A 19,188-nucleotide genomic window follows, 5' to 3' on the forward strand; every position below is an offset into this window, starting at 1 on the left:
GTGCACCACTTAAATGGCTTGGCGCAGGAGCCCAGGGAGTGGATGGTGGTCCGGCTCGACCGGTCCGGGGAGCGGGATGATATGTTTGTCGACGGAGCGGCACATCCTGGAGAAGTGGTTCATCTTACCACAGCGTTGGCATCGTTGTCCGGTGGCCTTGCAAGCGGGCGCGCGTGTGGCGTGCGAGGCAGACCCACAGTTGGCACAAGGCGTGCGCGTGTTGGCCCCTTGACGTCTGGCCACATTTATCTCGGCACCGTCGTATGTAGAGGTAGAGTCGTAGGTGGAGGTGGCTTCTGGGAGTGGCGAGGTTGGAGCAACAATCTGTGCCAATGCGGGAGAGTGTGAATGTGTGGGTGGGTTCACAAGCCGAGCCGTGAGTTGTGCTGTGTTCTCCAATTGGAACGCCATCTCCACAGCCTTCGATAGTGGGAGGTCATCAGGCGACAATAGTAGTTTCTCCCGTAGCTTGGGATCAAGTGTGTGCTCCGCTAGTTGATCCCTAATCATTTCCTCCTCCAAGCGGCCGAATTTACAGAGGGCCCCTAAACACCTCAAATCGGCCACGTAGTGGTGCACTGGCTCGCCCGTGTGTTGCCGTCTTTGACGAAAGGCAATCCGGCGGACAATCACGCTCTGAGGTGGGGCGACATATCGGGCCAATAAAGTGACACATTGCCCGTATGTTTGCGCGGGTCCAAGAGAGCGAAAAATGCGCTGCCCTCACTACCTAAGCTGTGTATTAGCATAGCCGTTCGCTGTGCATCGCTTGCCTCATTTAGTCCGGTCGCCGTCAGATACGTCGTAAACGAGTCATATCAACGGGACCACGGGACTGGTGGCTCACCGAGAAGCGCGAGGAACGAGGGCAGGGGTGCTGCGTGGAAGTCCATCTTCGTCGCCAATGTTATGTCGGAGTAACGAGAGGAGAGGACTTGTCTGTGCAAGGTATTTATTTCTACTAACATCATCTTAACTTGTTGCCGTCAACAACCCTGTTTTACGACACTGCCGCGACGTCATGTGGCAGTGTGGCATATACTGCCTATATTTGCTTTCATTGCGCGCTCGCCTCGCTGTTTAATATTAGAATATGACTGACATCCCTTTTTCGCCCCCCGGATGGCAGCTACTTGCACACCAAACGAATCTTGGAGACGAATTAGAGAGGAAGTGGCCACTCGAACTTCACACTAGAGATGCTCGACGAGAAATTGGAATGCGTGGGGTGACGGGGAGGTATCACGGGAGGGGGGGCTTGCATCGGCCCACCTCAAGACTCTGAAAACGAAGCGGATCGCGGTGTTATTGAGAGAAGAGATGAGATTATCTGTGATTAGGTGTGCTTGCGCTCACATCCGAGTGAGGGGAGGTTAGTGGAGAAACATGGCGCTGCATGTAAAACGGCCTTGGTTGTCGCAAGCAGCTGGAAAAATGAAATTCATCAATTTTGCACCGTCTGCAATTAGGCACATGAGCACCAAAACTTGATTCTCCAATGAATATTTGACGGCTGATGCGTCAAAATAGAAAATGACGGCTCTTTAGCGCAAGCCCGGTCCATCCCGGTCCCCAAAGAGTAGACACCCTGCTTGCTGTTACAGCACAATTAATTACCTTGTCATCCCCCCGGTACCCGCCTAATTAAAAAGCAGGGTGTGCGTGTCATATTCCATCAGTGGTGTGTTTCATATTTTTTTGAAAAATTGCATGTGCCTCCACACGTGTATCCTAAGGCTAAATGCACAGGAACGCATGGAGATCAATGACGGAAGATCAAGGAATACATCACAGGTGTCACATTGCTGCTCTGTTTGGTTGTGATCGACACTATGGAGGGATGCGATGTGTGGCTGAAACACCAAAACTCAAATCTAAACATTTAACCATGACCACACTTGTATCAAATCACCTTTTACTGTTGAAATGAATGGGCATGTGAATAATCCATACCCAAAAATACTGTATTTTTCCCTTTAAGAAAAAAAAAGACACTCAATGCTATTTCACTGTCAACGATGGCGCGACACAGCGGCTCATTCATCAACACAAGAATAAATACCGTAAACGCGTTACAGGCAACATCCGAGTTACAACCTCGTTCCGTTCCGACAAAACGGTCGTAAGTCAAACGGTCGTAAATCGAAAAGCATTCAAAATGGCTGACGCGAGGATCACGTGATCATAACAAATGACGACACGCTGGCATCTCCTATACGACAGGATAGTATATGATGTCAATCTGTTGTTTTTAAGCAACGTTTTCTATTGAATACCAAATGTTGACAGTTCATTTGTAAATCTTATTACTTTTAGTGTCATTTTAGTCATTTTATATTCCGTATTATCGATCTTTATTACAGTGTAGGCGCACACGTTTTCTGCTGACTCTAATCCGCACAGCTTCCCACGCATGCGAACTGTCCAAAAAATCGGTTTCCCTGCTAACGGAGAAGCCAGAAGAGATCACCTGTCTCAAAGAGGCGGCGGCGCCGACCATTAGCCCGACGCGGGATTTGCGTCGCGGCGATCCCACCCACTCCGCCTCGGCGGACACCCGATTGCTGTGCTGTCATGCTGGAGAAAATTGTCGTACGCGTCATTTTGTGCAATGCTGCTCCGGCAAATAAACAATATTGTCACGTTTAAATGTCACGATTAAATATGCTAATCAAACTTAAGAAGTCACGTTCGGATTGACAGCTGAGGGCGCGGCCACAACTCCCCGCTTTCACACTTCTTTCTTCAGGACAGCGGGTATGAAAATTGTATTTGTATTTGTTTGTTGTATTTATTCTTTGTATTACCCTGGACTTTGTCTTTGGTGCTCGGTCCAAGCCCCCTTTTGGGATTGTTCCGTTTCTGTACCACTATGTGCGAGTAGCTTCTCGCCATTGTCAGGTTTCCCATTGCCCCCCTTCGTCGTTTTTGGGGGCTTGGACCGACCCTTGGGTCCAAGCCCAAACATTCAAACTATCATGACGGAAATAAAAACAAAATATGTCATGAAAGAAGCTCCCAAGAGGAAATAAAGAAACAAATGAATAAATAAATAAATGAATAAATAAATAAACTCCTGGAGCTGTTGGCAGGACAGTTGAAGTCCTCTACAACAAAATCCTGTTTTCATACAAAAAAAAATCACAAAAGGGCACTTTTCACAATTGCAAATTTGATCACAGACATAAACACAAACATTCACCAAAAAATGTATATGTGTACCTTTATTTTTTTTTCCAGTTGCGGATAACTAAGAGCAATTTCTTGCACAATGTCTTTTACTTGGCTTCTTCCGTCCTTCATCTTGATTACTTTTATCCTATCTTCAAGTTTTAAGGCTTTTATTTTGTTAACTCCCTGTGAAGAGCTGTAGTCTGCAAACATCCATATTGTAGCCATTTTATACCAAGCAATGCAAGGTTCGTCCCTGTGTCTAAAACTACGAGTGATGTTTCCAACCACGTGCTAACAATAACAAGTACTTCCTAGAAGTAAAGTGTCCTTAGGTGGTTTGAAAGGCGCTTGTAAATTAAATGTATTATGATTATTATTAATGGTTTTATCTTGATCGTTCATCCCTGGCTCATCGCTTATCGCTTCTACGGGTGGACATGGCAGAAGATGGATAAATTAGCAGGAAGGTAGGTGTTGGACAGAAAGTTAGTTTAATCTTGAAGACAACGAAGTCATTGTGGGAGGTCGGCCGAGGAGGAAGCAGGAAGGGAGAGAGAGCGAGATACGGACTGGGAGAGCATTTATATGACTGACAGGGGGCGACGCAATAGGATGTGACGTAATGCAGCAGACATTTAAACAGCTTCTTCCCCCAAGCCATTAACTCTTTGAACTCTTTGAACTCTTTCAACAGTAGCCAAAATGGAACTGTATAGTGCCACTTAGCAGTTTTTTTTGACGACGATACTAGTGCAGCGTGTTCTCCCGGAAACAAATTCCTTGTGTGTTCTACATACTTGGCAATAGAGATGATTCTGATTCTGATTCTGATGGGATGTGATGTAATGGGATGTGACATCATGTAAAGGAAGGCAGGATAACGTATCAGGAAGTCGATGAGAAGGTTTCTTCAGCCGTCATCTGTACAAAAGTGAAGGTTTCGGACGTTTCGCCTCCTAGGTTTCTTCAGCCGTCATCTGTACAAAAGTGAAGGTTTCGGACGTTTCGCCTCCTATCTTGGATAGGAGGCGAAACGTCCGAAACCTTCACTTTTGTACAGATGACGGCTGAAGAAACCTTCTCATCGATGGACCACTCCTGTACGACTGAGAGCTTACACAGACGTATCAGGAAGTCCAAACCAAAACGCACAAAGATGTTTAAAGATGTTCGTATAGTGAATTACCCAAACAATTATTATTATTATTATTGTTATTATTATTCCTGTATGACTTGCGTTTGTGTGGTGGTTGCTGTTGCCGTTTCTGAGCGAAACAGTAGGAGTCACCTCGGTTGGATTAGACTTATGCGGTAGGCTTGTTTTTGTTGTTGTGAACGTCGTTGCGAGGCACTGGGGGAGAAAACGATTTCCTATGACGCAATTTGTAAGGGATAGCAGAAAATTGGGAATGTCTTGAAAACATGTATATTTTTTCATACTAGGAGGTATTTTTGCCCATTGAGGTTTCATTGTAGAGGAGTTTCACCATTGATTCCCACCCTCAGGTCGGCTGCTTTGATTTCAACTCATCCCCATTGATTGACGTTTCCTTTGACCGTATGAAATGGAGAGTATCAAATATTAACGTTTCGCTACACAAGAGGAAAGTACGATTGATGGCTCCCAGTCAAGACTTGATGACAAGCTGTGGTTGTTGTTGAGATGCTCAAAGTCGAATTGAGATTGGATGGAACCTGTCCGGGGATCTATTTTGACCACATCGTGTTGACAAGTCATGTAACCCCCACCCCGCCAAGCAAAGGTTGTTGAAAGTAAAATGTCCTTCTGTTGACTTCAAAGGTAAGCAAGAGGGCGACCCGCGCGAGACTAATTGTGGCTATTCGTCAATAATTGGCACTCATCAGAGGTCCTGATAGACCGCTCCGCTCCACTCTGAGCTTGGCAAGAACTCGAAATTATATGTGCGTTAGCCCTTCTCATTAAGCTTTTAATTGTATTTCCAGTGCCCCCTGAGACCAGTGCCATGTTTTTCAAAGCCCCATAGGCATGGTTTTTATGGTTATGATTATGGCGTTGGAATACAAACAATGCTATTATTCCCCGTGGGGGCTCTATCCGGGTGGGGAGGGGGGCATGGTGATGAAGGGCACGGGAAAACTGAGAAATACAAAATGTCAATTGTCAGCGAGTGAGCCGTATAGTATGGCTTGGGGGTGGAGGGTGATCTGGCACAGCTAAAGGGACTATTTCTCTCCTGTGCTCGAATTAGCTTGTAAACTCGATGGCGTAGCCTTTTTAGACGCAGCACGGTCACATTTGATGTGAGAATCCTGACGCTGGCCTCTAATAAACAAAAGCGATGTGCAACACCTGCTATAGTTTGGCTGTGTGTGTTGGGGGGGGGGGGGTGGAATCAACACTTATAAACACTAATACCCCCCTCCCACACACCATTATTTTATTTTTTTATTTTTTTCGTATTTCATATGTTTTTAATTCCCTTCTTTCGAGTGTCCTCCATGACTGACCTCGAAAATGAGAAGTGTTGATGAATGATGGGGAAGGGGGGGGGGGGTCATTACGCAAGCAAAATAAATAAATAAATATATAAATAAATAATCGGGTGCGGATTCTCCATAAAGAGCTACAATGGGCATTTGTATATGACAACAGTACCTCGAGCGAATTTATGTTGACTTGGCCGATGACCACCGTTGTTGAACAAATATAGACTTTCATCTCCCGCCTCCAAGCGCAGAAATATTAATTGCCAACGTCTGAAAACGTTGATGTCGGCCCGCTATCACATCCTCTTGGGCATGTTGCGCTACAAATATTTGAACATGAAGGAAGCACCCCAGCACTCGCAAACTAGGTCATCACGCTGTTGGGGGGATGGCGGGGAGGTGTTACATATGGGCTACATTCTTCGTTGTCTCCGAAATGCAAAAGGGCTGAGAAAAAAAAAGATGGAATAATTTGGAACCAAACATCTTCGAACAGCTTGTCCATGTGTTTTGTTTATCCGTTTATATGCTAGCGGGAGTGAACCGAAAACAAACTCGTCATGATGGCTTTGAGTCTGATTACGCTTTTACTCTGTTATGCATGCATGCTTTTAATTTTTCAATTTAATATATATATATATATATATATATATATATATATATTGATTGTAATGCCCCTCAGCGTGACAAATGATGGGCAGAGTCGCTGGTATAGGGAGTCGGTCTTTTAATAACAAAACTTAGCAGTTTTAACAAGCAAACAGGAGCTGTTGTTACACCACAACTCACGCGCAGACATTCCCTCAGGCACTCTCCCCAACACTTGTTGTCGGTTACTCCCTTCTCTCCGTGTGTGTCGTCACGCGACCCCAACAAGCCCAGCCGCACAACACAAGCACCACATTTTTTTAGACAAAGGCGGCACAGTGGTCGACTGCTTAGCACATCTGCCTCACAGTGCAGAAGTGCAGGGTTCGATTCAGACTCTGGCTTTCCTGTGTTCTCCCCAGGCCGGCGTGGGTTTTCTCCGGGTTCTCCGGTTTCCTCCCACATCCTAAAAACATGCATGGCAGGTTAATAGAACACTGGAATAGTATCCTGGTGTGAGTGTGAGCACGGATTTGTTGTTCGTCTCTGTGTGTCCCGGGAATGGCTGGCAACCAGTTCAGGGTGTCCTTACCGACTGCCCGTAAACAGCTAACATAGCTTCCAGGAGCCTCTTGCGAGGCCCCTGAGGATAATGTGTATCGTAAAATGAATTAATTAATTTAGTAACTGTACATTAGCTTTGCCTCAAAGAGAATTACTGCTGTTGTCATGGCAACCGCCAATCACTTTCCATTTTTCGATCATCAGCTAACTGCTAACATTGCTGTCCGCCATCGTTCATCTGGCTCCCAAACACTTTTGAACCCTGCTTTGTCTCGCGTAATTGACTTTGTGTAAAGCACGCCGGCCGGTTATTATGCGCTCTCAAGATAGCGAGGTTGCAGCAAAGTATGACAAACGAGCGTCACGCTTATTACCGTTGGAATGTTTGTACACGGTGTAGAGGCGGCTAGCTATTCATATCCTCTTTCCTTCTGTAGTCATCATTGACTTGAGCGCAACCGCAACAAGGTAAGCGACTGTTTCGCCACCCTTTTTGCATTTTCTTTGATTTCCGAGTAATTTGCGTTGCGGCACTAGCGGGTTGGAAGGAGTGGACTGTGTTTAAAGAACGTAAATACGGACCGATGAGCGCCAAGAAGAGTCGCGGTGAAGCTCTGTTGCCGCGAGGGCTCGAGCGGGCAGTTTCAGTGGTGTTTCCTCCCCACTTACCCTCATCCCCACCTCGCTATCTCTCACATACTGGCCTGAAATCTGCACTAAGCCGCGAGCCTCACTCTGTGCAATCCGCTTACCCTCCAATAGCTTCAAATTAGCGCTCTGCCTTTTCACTCTTCGCCGGTGGTGAGCGGAGGAGAAAAATGTAATGCGGCCAACTGATTTTTTTTAAATTAACTTTCCTGAAGGGTTGGTTGTCCTCATGCTGAAACTTTCCATAGGACAACGCAACTGACTGAGGTTTTGACCAATGGATGCATCACTCTCCCCCCCCCCCCCTCCATCTTCATAACATCTTCCACATCCTTTCATGTGCACTTAAGCAGACGGTAAACAGCAACTCGGCCAGATTTGGTGAGGTTTTTATTTACAGCGGCAAGAAAGTGCTCATTTGCATTTCTATAGACAAATCGTCAAAGGGCTCAAACGGAATGCAATTGAAAGTTTCCATGCCTGATGATTTGCCCTCTCTCCTTAATGCCCTCGCCAAACGGTCTGGTCACCGCTGTCAACGGCGACACCCAGCTGGGCGTAAAGGCGCCGGAAGGCAATTATTTGTGGACGCGTGGGGAGCGGGGGTAACCATACTACAATATTATACAGGTTTGGGGGCAACATTTGAAATTAAGAAGGGATTGGGCGGGCCTTAAATTTCGTGACGTGTTAAGACATGGGATCATTTATCATGGCTGCCTTTTTTTTGTTTCCTTGTCAACGCTTGGCCAGCTTGGATTCAGAGACACAAAATGGCTGTCAGTGCAAAATGTATTATTGACCGTAATATTTTCCATCTGGACCATAATCATCAAGCAAGAGATTTTCTCCTGCAGCGCAGACTCGCTTGCATCACAAAAATTTCACCCCAATTTCTTGTTTTCAGAACAACCTTTTAGCACCCCACTCACAATTTTCATTTTTTGGCGAGCCAAGACTGTTTCTTATTAAGGCCAATATTTGTCATCGCTTCGCCTCTTCTGCTTCTTCTCAAGGAAGCATATTAAAGCGCTTTTGGAGCATCGTTATAAAGCTGCGCCAATCGAAACACGACTCCTCGCATCTCGCGTCGGATTGAGCGGACGTACCCGATGTTGTCTGCTTCTTAAATTGTATCATTTAAATCTGGATTTACGCTCCGAGGCCGAAATTAGCAGGAAGCTGCGGGGACATTTCCAAATCTTATCATGTTAAACCACAGTTGCCAGTGAAATTAACCATGGCAGGAGCAACTAACTAATCAGATTATTTTCGCCATTTGTTGTCTGGTAAGCTGTTGTGTTTTTGTTTTGCGTCCACAATGGAGTATCTATCACACTACGTACTTGCTGGCCATACATGCTTTTTGGATTTTTTGGGGAAAGCTTTAAATAAGGTTTGGTGGAATGAAATGCAAGCCAGAATAGTGGATGGCTACGACTTGTTGATTATCCATAATTGTTGTGGCTAATAAGACAGACGGTGATCAGAATCAGAATCAGAATCAGAATCAGAAAATCTTTATTTGTCCCACAATGGGGAAATTTGCAGTCCACAGCAGCAATTGAAAGGGGATGGGATGGGGGTGAAAGGATAGAAAACAAGATATTCTGAGCATAACAAAATAAAACTGTCAACTGTATACGTACTGTGCAAATGTAAATGTGCAAAACCGTTTCATAAAAAAACTGTACAAAACTGTACTTACACTGTAGTGCAAGTATCAAAAAAGGCACATTGAAATATTGCATCAACCCATATATACAAGTGTGCAGTTTTTTTTTCTTTTTCTCACATGTGATCACTGAGAATTGCAAAGCCTGACAGCAGATAAAATGATAAAATGAGATAAGAAAGAAAACATTTATTAGTCTCACAGTGGCAAAATTCCCAATTGACAGCGGCAAAGTTATGAAAGGAAGAAGTAGAAGTATAAGTGTTCGATTCTAATTCTTGTTTCTCATCTGGTTTGGTGTTCAACGAAGTTCTGTGATAAAAATATCATCGAGGACGATAGATGGTGAACAAAAAACTACTTTATTCTAGTGAAACAAAAAGAGAACATCTCTCGTCGGGACGGGAAGCCAAGAGCACGAACAAAAGCACACAGAGCACAAAGAGCACACAAGCCCGCCCGCTCAACTAGTTTAAAAGAACACAGCAGCGATCCGTTGTCTAATCAGCTACGGACAAGTATTGGAAGTCACACAGCAGCGATCTGTTGTCCAATCAGCTACGGGCAAGTTTGTTGGGGGAACATTTCGACTGAAACTTGAGACTTGTTACATCCTGCTTTCAAAACTATTCAACTAATAAACTTCATACATCCATGTAGACTAAACTAAACATGCAATAACATAATATGTACTAAGCTAAGCATGAAATAACGTAATATGTTTACTAATGTGCATAAGCACTCTATCATTCCCTCCTGTTGCACATTTAAACATCAGTACATACATTTCCAAAACGGTTTTCATGCATGCACGTCATACTAACTGCACAGGGAACCATTCTTTATATTTTGCTTTACTTTATCTTATCTAATCTATCTAACCTATCGAACCTTATCTAATATTATCTAATCTAATATAACCTAATCTAACACCATGGAGAAGGCGAAAAACCTCTGTCATAACTTTACTGATGTGATTTGCAACCTCTCCATTTGTGAGAGTTTTGAATTTTGACGAGGAAAACTCTGTCTCGGCTCTCCGTTTCTTTTTTGTTGGAGCAACCACACTCTGGCCATGGTGTACTATTCCTAGCTACAACACAGGGTCCCCTTCACGCATTTGTTGATACAAAACCTTTGCGTAATTCACCTGAGAATTAGTTATCATATTCAATAGCATTGCTCTTAAGCATGGAATAATACAACCAATGACTAAGAAAATAAATACAATCACGATTGCGATAGGGATAAACATTCTGAGCAAAGTCGCATACCAAGGGCCCCCAAAAAGCCTGTCAAAAATCCACGGGTGATCAAGCCGTCTGTCTTTGGCCATGGCATCTCTGAGATCCCTGATAACAGACAAAGCATCAGTCATGTTTATGGAATTCGCTTCTTCGGGTATGTACGTACAACAAGTGTCACCCACCATAGCACAGACGCCCCCTTGTGGGGCTGTCAAAAGGTCCAAAACCATTCTATTTTGCAGCACCATTTGTCTAATTGCTGCAATTTCAGTGTTTTGCATTTCATCTACTTCCAAACTGGAATTTACAAACACTTGAAATCTGTAGTCAAATGTTTCAATTCGTAGCATGTTTTTAGCCACTCCAATTTGTGGAAAAAGAGCTAACATTACCTTACTACCAGTGCTATGGTGTTTGAATTGTTCTGGAACATCAGTTCCCCAGATCGAATCATGGGGCTTAAACGACACTCTTCTTTTCACATGATGGTGCGCTGGACGACTGGTAACAATGAAAGTATTGTCAGTTACAGTAACAGGTGCGCACAAACCGTAGGCTCTTGGAGGAATAAAAGAATATACTTTCCAACCGCATAACCACCAAAGATGTGAAGATACAGGTAAAATGGTGACATTAGTGTTTAACGGTAGCACATATAAGCATCTATCCTCATCTATAAAACCTAAGTTTTGACCTGTACCGTACATTGCAACGCATACTGGTAATCGCAACCCGCTCTCGGTCATAACCTGATTTTCAGTTTCTAAAATGGTATCTAAACTTGGAACAATCTCTCCTCTCGAAGCATTGTGAAGAACCGGAAAATGTTGATCCGGTTTATGCGAAGATATTAACATATACGCAGCTTGAGCCATCTTATCTCCAAATACCTTTGAATGCACGTGTTGTTGCAATTAATGTAGCATAACGATACCACGTGTTTGATAACAACGGATTCCAGTCATGCTTTTCTTCTGCAAACGGTTGATATAATGCATCCATGACACCTGGATTTTGGGCCTTTTTGTCAGGTGTTTCCATATAGGCTGTCAGTTTGATGTGTGGTTTGCGCTGGAGAGGCGATGTTACGACTGGTGATGTCACAGATGACATCATGCATATAGTTACGGGAAAACCAATGTGATGTTCACGAAAATCAGGACAGAGTCTCAAGTCCATGCATCCTGCAACCTTGTGGGTTACAATAAGTTCGTTTTGCTACTTGGGCACAGCTATTTTGAACCCATTTTGTTTTGGGCTCAGAATAGACCACAACAGAATACCAACCAGTGGTCCAAGCCTTCCCTGACTTGATACGAGCAGAGCATACCAAGAACCATGAGGATAATCACTTCCATTTTGTTGTGCTTCGTTCACGAGGATGCTAAGGGGAAATGAGACGATTCTTGCATCTTGTAGTGGCAAGCAGGCTACAGGATGTGCCATGCTTGGACACTTATCTGAATTTGTTTGGTGTAATGGTGGAATTTCGCAGGCTGATGGAATGGGAGGCTCTACGTGTGTCATCTGGATTGCCTCCACGAATTCGTACAGCAAGATATTGTGGACCAAACCCATGGCTATTGAGTAGTTTGGCTCTGTCTCTCTTTCACCTACTCAGGATCTGGTTGGTGAACGATCTTGCAATGGCTTTGATGCACCCAGGTGGCTCTTTCGGCGATCTTGATGGCAGTTGGCGTTGTGATCAGCACGGTGAATGGCCCCTCCCACTTTGGTGCAGACCAGGACTTTCTCTTGATTGCCTTGATCAGCACCTCGTCTCCGGGACGCAGCAGCCTCTGTTCCTGTGGAGGGAACAAAGAGGACTGCGGCAGTACACATGCTGTGGACCTCTTTTTGTTGTAAACATTTCACACAACGATTTTGCCAACAAAACGCTTGGATCTGATTCATTCTTTTGCCAGGGCACACCTTCCCATAATGGGAGGATGAAAGGTCTGCCATGCAAAATCTCAAAAGGCATTAAGCCATTATTAGTGCAATTATTTTTGTTCTTTTGATTTCAAGACGGCGCCGCGAGAGTGGCTGCCTTTCCAGCAGCTCCTGTATTTTGCTTTTCTACTTTCATTTCTTTCATAACATTGCTGCTGTGAAATGTAAATTTATCCACTGCGAGACTAATAAAGGCAAATCCAATCCAATTATTTTCATATATAATTTAACCAAAAATAGACGTTGAGGCCATAGTTTGCCTATTGTCTCCATTGTTTTTCTGAGTCGATTTTTTTTTTTTAATCGTACCATTCGTTCTTTCAACTAATCTTGCACTCTGTGGATGGTATGCACAGTGATTTTTTAATGCAATTCCTCAATATTCGGAAATGTTGGTTATTACGTCCTTAACAAAATGTGGCCCATTATCACTCCAAATTATTCTCGGTATGCCATGTTCTGGAGTAATATGTTTGCATAATGCTTTTGCAACGGATAATGCATCGGATTTCTTTGAAGGCACAATTTCCACCCATTTGGTGAATGAATCAATTAGCACCAAACAGTATTTGTAAGAACTACTTGTGCTTAGTTCAATGAAATCCTTGTGGACCACTTCAAAGGGGTGTGACCCCTGTGGAAATTTTCCTCTTTTGGGCGCATATTACACTGTGGATTACGTTTACAGCTTATCAAACAACTCCAACAAAAGTTTTTTACATACAAGTTGAAACCTCTGCTTAAATGGAATACTTTTCCATCTATAAACACCATCCCTCCTGTTGATACATGTGACGTACCATGGCTCAATCGATCCACCATAGGGAACATGTTTCTCGGTAAACATGGTTTATTGTCTATTTTATACAGCTCATCAACTAGCTTAGTACCATCGGCCAGCCACAGATCTTTTTCGGATTTTGTAGCTAACGCTTGCATATCCTTCAAAACTTGTGTGGGCACTAATTCACGTGTCTCTTGATTTCTTAGATTGAGAGTAGTCTAAGCAGCCTTCTTGGCAGCTGCATCTGCTCTTCATTACCTGACCTAATCCTGTCTTTAGCCCTTGTGTGTGCTGCACATTTGCATACAGCCACACTTTTTGGAAGGAGGATAGCTTTCAATAAGCCTCTCAATAAATCTGCATGTTCAACAGATTTTCTTCTATCCATTTACGCTTCAGTCAATGCAACAATTTCTGCTGCTTGCGTTGAATACGTTTTTGGTAATTAACCATCAGCAATAATTTCAACGTGGATGCTGTCAGGTAAAGGTGTGTCATCCAAATCAGGTTGTAGAAATGTCATCTTTTTTTTTCTTCCTAGAAGTTCAACTTCTTTTTGGCAAAACTGTAACATATACATATACATATCTCATCTCATCTCATCTCATTTTCCGTACCGCTTATTCCTCATTAGGGTCGCGGGGGTTGCTGGAGCCTATCTCAGCTGTCTTCGGGCACGAGGCGGGGGACACCCCGAATTGGTTGCCAGCCAATCGTAGGGCACACAAAGACATACAACAGTCACTCTCACACTCACACCTAAGGACAATTTGGAGTGGTCAATCTGCCTGTCATGCATGTTTTTGGAGTGTGGGAGGAAACCAGAGGACCCGGAGAAAACCCATGCGGGTCCGGGGAGAACATGCAAACTCCACACAGGGAGGCCGGACCGGGATGCGAACCGGCGACCTCTGCACTGTGAAGCCGGTGTGCTAACCACTCAACTACCGGGCTGCCTATATATATATATATATATATATATATATATATATATATATATATATATATATATATATATATATATATATATACAGTAAAGTCTCGTTATATCGATATTCAAGGGAGTCCAAAAAAATATCGATATAACCGGGACTATCGATATATCCGACCCTGTTTGCATGTAATTTTCTCTGTGCGTGCATAGAAATAGTATCGATATAACCGGGACTATCGATATATCCGATATCGATATAACGAGACTTTACTGTATATATGTATATATATATATATATATATATATATATATATATATATATATATATATATATATATATATAGAGAGAGAGAGAGAGAGAGAGAGAGAGAGAGAGAGAGAGAGAGAGAGAGAGAGAGAGGGAGAGAGCTTTAACAACATCTAAAGCTGTACATGGACAAAAGACAAAAGGCAAAAAACATTGCCAGAGGTCTGACCAGCACTCCACCCGCAAGAACAGCCAAAACACAAACACATTCGGGAATGGCACTCCACGGCACACTTTTCAATCCCCGAAAAAAATGTGAATGAGTTAATAATAATAATAAGAAGAAGAAGAAGAAAGCCTTTGCAGTCATGATAAGAAAATAATACAACATGTCAGATTATGAGTCAGATTATGGTCCGGTTTTGATTTCACATCCGACAAATGGAAGTATGAATAAACGATTGGAGGTGGGGAGCACCGATCATCGAAGGCGTCTTCGTATCGCTGTTATGGTATAAAAAATAAATAAGTCAAGCCAAAAAGGAACATCTACATGTCAATTCGATGTCGCTTCAATTGTTTCAGAATTCACAAAAATGGTGGGAAAAAAATAATCTGTGCTGATTTTTTTCTCCGTCTTCATTTTTTGCTTTTTCTTATTTTTTAAGCAGCGCGCTGGGAGGCCGCGCACGGGAAAATTGCTTCTTCAGACAAATGCCAAACAAAATGTCACATTTATTTACTTTTTTTTCATCGACATTTTTAAAATAAAATTAAAAAAAAATAGAAGACAACCCTAGAATGTTGGTTAACTCATTCAACTAGACCACACTGTACCACGACCTTCCCTGCCAAGTCTTTTTGAAAGTTGCCCTCCTGCCCGCTCCTCTTGTTTTGATATTTTTTCTATGGACTCCATCTCGTGGCGCCTCTGTTGATGTTCCATATCTGGCCAGATTGTTGTTGTTTTTTTTCACCGCAGGGTTGGGTGCCTAATTCGAAAAGAAAAAATTTACCCGCCTCGGTGAGAGGAGCCTCTTGGCAGATCGCAGTCAATGTCCCAACTCGGATTCCCAAAGTCGTTCCCGGTTTCCGTTTTGGCGGGAACGGCCGAGAGGGAATTAGGAGCAAAATGTCAGGCTGCTTCCAGCATGGCGGCTTGACGCCCGCTGTCAAGTCGTTCGTCCCGTGACCGTGCGCAACACGGAATGATGAATATTTTTCTTTTTTTGGCCACCGCCTTCGTCTTTCAGTCCCTTTTGTTCCGTTTATCAAATCAGCAGTACTTCACTTTCACATTATGTTTCATGGATTGCTTTTCTTGAACTTGGCCAACAAAAAGAAAATCCATCTCGGCTCGCTAGAAGCACTGAATTTTTCTCTTTTCACCGGTTTTCACTGCTCTTGTTGCTTTCATGCATCTTGTTGGAGCTCATGCTCGGTGCAGGAGGGGTGTAGTGTGGGGGCGGGTATAAAGGGTGGGATTAGCAGGTCTTCGCCTTCATCTTCATCGCCTCACGTGAGAAGCTAATGCTTCTTGACATCTGTGAAACTTTTCTAAATCTTCAAGTGATGGGGTAAAAAATAGGGGGCTGATGGGGGGCACAGGGAATCCTACAACGCTTGATCTTATTTGTTTTGGTTTGGTGTTCTGGGCTTCGGAAAGGAAGAGATTTTGCTCGCGCTTGCCGTAAAATTGTTGTTTCTGTTCAAGTTAGCCACAAAGAAACGCTGTGTTTTGTTTTTGGGCATTAAAGCAGCAAGGCTCAAACGGATTGGATTGGATTGGATATGCCTTTATTTGCTGGCGACCGTTGAAATTACACGACGTGATGGCACTTTGCTTACCTCAGAACCGCTAGCCCTTCAACTCACTGATTGCCAAACATTTGCACTGATTTTAACATTGAAACGACAAAATGGAGGAAAAAGATGCTTTGTTTCTCGTGTCATTGTCAGTAGAACGTCGTTGTGTGAAATTCGTACAAAATTTGAACGGAAAAATAAATAAATAACAGCAACTGTGATGCTAATTGTTTTGATAACTCTTGAACGATGGTTTCCGTCTCTCAGGTCAGCTTATTCAACATGAAAGAATGACTTTTGTATCACACATTCCTGGCTAGGGCGGCCCGGTAGTCAAGTGTTTAGCACACTGGCTTCATAGTGCAGAGGTCGCCGGTTTCGCGTCCTGGTCCGGCCTCCCTGTGTGGGGTTTGCATGTTCTCCCCGGACCCGCGTGGGTTTTCTCCGGGTCCTCCGGTTTCCTCCCACACTCCAAAAACATGCATGGCAGGCTGTTGTATGTCTTTGTGTGCCCTGCGATTGGCTGGCAACGAATTCAGGGTGTCCCCCGCCTCGTGCCCGAAGACAGCTGAGATAGGCTCCAGCAACCCCTGCGACCCTAATGAGGAATAAGCGGTACGGAAAATAAGATGAGATGAGACATTCCTGGCTCTTGATTCGACATAACCTCGTCAATATATTTCCAATGTGCTTGTCAAGCAGTTTTTTTTCTTAATTTTGGCACAGTAATTAACAAAAGAGATGGTCCCCCGTTCAAATGTATGCATTGGATTGTCCGACTAAAAGTCTGCTGGCTGTTGCTGTAGCAACAATAAGTGAAGTCAATATCCCCCGACTTGGCTCCTTCAAACACATCAGACCCTTATCAATCTCTCCCGATGAAAACATCAAACAAAAGAACTCAATCTTGGCACCAGACGGCGTCAGTCAGCAATCTTGTCGTTTAACGAGTTAACGGTCCACTTTCTACTCCGCTTAAGTGGCGGCACATGCCAACGTCGCATCAGAACAAAATGCCTTGCTGTCTTACCATTTGAGTGCATGCCAACGCTCGGCTCAGGCCACACTTAGGGCCTGTTTTTGTTGGCAGACCCTTCCCCTTTCCCCCCTCTCAAAACCTCGCCCATAATAATCCTTGGTGTAAAAGCCGTAGAGACAAACAACATGGGCCCCGTAGGGCTGGAGTGAAGGTGAAAGGAAGCGAGAAAATGAGAGGAAGTGAGGCAGGAAGCTAGCATAGCGAACGCACCTTTTGCGGGAAAAGTCTTGGCACTAGCAAGTCTCTCGCTCTCGATCTCGCTCTATCCTCACGTTTGGGTGTTTTGTCTACCCATCTCATCGGTTCAGCTTGATTTGTTTTTCAACCGAGAGCTGTCGGCAGAGTCCAGATCGTTATTTATTTGGATAGAGGCTTCTCCGTGGCCCCTTTTGTATCAGATATCATCACAGCGGCAGGCCACCCGGACCGGCATCCAGAAATCCCTTAGGCAGCTTACAATCAGCGCGGAGAGATAAGAGGAGTACAATCAACTGGATTTTATTCACTTAGACGTTTCGCGCTAGTAGCCACGACCCTATCGACTGTGGTCTTACTTAGCTACTACAAGTCCGTCAAGCCCTAGGAAACACATCTTTTATGTTAGCTGTCCATCAGCGCAAGGTTGCAATCAGAATCAGAATCATCTTTATTGGCTAAGTGTGTAGAACATACAAGGAATTTTTCTCCGGTAGTATACTGCCCTAGTATCATCATCAAAAAACATAATAAATGAGTGTGGTAGGATATTTCTTAATACGTCTGTGTAAGCTCTCAGTCATAGAGGAGTGGTCCATCGATGAGAAGGATGAGAAGGTCATCTGTACTTTTTGAAAAAAGTACAGATGACGGCTGAAGAAACCTTCTCATCGATATTTCTTAATGTAAGTGGTACCTCTCAGGAACAACTGTGAGACAATATACAAAGTATCAATGGTATGTGGTCAATGGTAAAATGAAATATGCTAAAAGTTGTACAGTTGTTGCAGAAAATCAATGAACCAGTTGCTATATTTGTAGTAAAACAATACTGCAATTGTGCAGATGTCCTTGAGTGCCTCAAAGAGTCTGGTGCTGGAGATTATATAGGTCAGTAACAGTGGTTCAAGAGATCCCTCAACCGATCCGATTCTGCATTTTTTCTGTTCTCCGCTTACCTCTTTCATCTGTGCTGTAAACTCCTATTCTGCCAAACGCTGTGAGGCACAATCTGTTCATTTCATCAAAGCATAGCAGTTTGAGAGTCAACTGCCGTCTTTGGGGATTCGTTTCTCACTCGCCTAAGATTAGCCCTGGTCAAAGTCAATGTCGAAGGTATCGGTTAATGCGTTCTTAATTCGAGCCCAAGGTCCATTTCCAGAGACAGGGAGTTTCTCGTCTTTCATACGATTCTGGCAAAGTTTACAGCATTTATTAGGAGGGGGTGATGGGTCAGCACGGCCATCCGTAACCAGAAGAAATCACAGTGTCTGAAATATTCCTGCAACGATTGTCTATTTTCGCCACCTGTTTGGCCTGTTCTCCGGAAATGTAATTTTAAGTGTGTTTGCTTGTGTTGCTTGTACTGCCGAGTGATTCGCAGTCTCAGCACGTGTGCGTTATCGGTAGCATGTTAGCGCTCATACTCTTGTACAGTCAAATCTCGGTTTTCAAATGTCTCGGTTTTCGACTAATTTGGTTTTTGACCAAAAATTTCAGTTTTTTTATCCCTCGGTTTACATCTGAAAATGGGTTCTCGACCAAACTGAGCTCACCTGAATGCACCACTCGACTTCCCTCCGCTTCCATATACGTCGGTTTTCGAACAGGTTTCTGGAACGGATTATAGTCGAACACCGAGGTTTGACTGTATATGCATTCAGTTAATCTGCCCACATCTGTGAGGGCGAAATAATCATCGCAAAATAAATCTTGCAATCTCCTGCACAGCAGGTCACATCGATTTGTCTGGTCGATGGCGGTGCAGCTAATTGAACAGGAGCAGTAAGTATTTCAACCGTTTTTTTGGACGGGTGGAGGCAGTTGGAGTGGTGGTGGGTGTAAAATCTCCATCATTATTCTCG

The 19,188-nt window shown here is 43.8% G+C and overlaps 1 protein-coding gene across 7 annotated transcripts in view; it reads left to right on the forward strand.

Annotated features, from left to right (window-relative positions):
* Positions 1-19,188, forward strand: part of nrxn2b (neurexin 2b) — a 406,291-nt gene that overhangs the window by 329,938 nt on the left and 57,165 nt on the right. The window lies entirely within an intron of this gene.

Source organism: Hippocampus bargibanti, linkage group LG02 (assembly GCF_051943395.1).
Source record: "Hippocampus bargibanti isolate YZ-2025 linkage group LG02, ASM5194339v1, whole genome shotgun sequence".
Classification (NCBI taxonomy): domain Eukaryota; kingdom Metazoa; phylum Chordata; class Actinopteri; order Syngnathiformes; family Syngnathidae; genus Hippocampus; species Hippocampus bargibanti.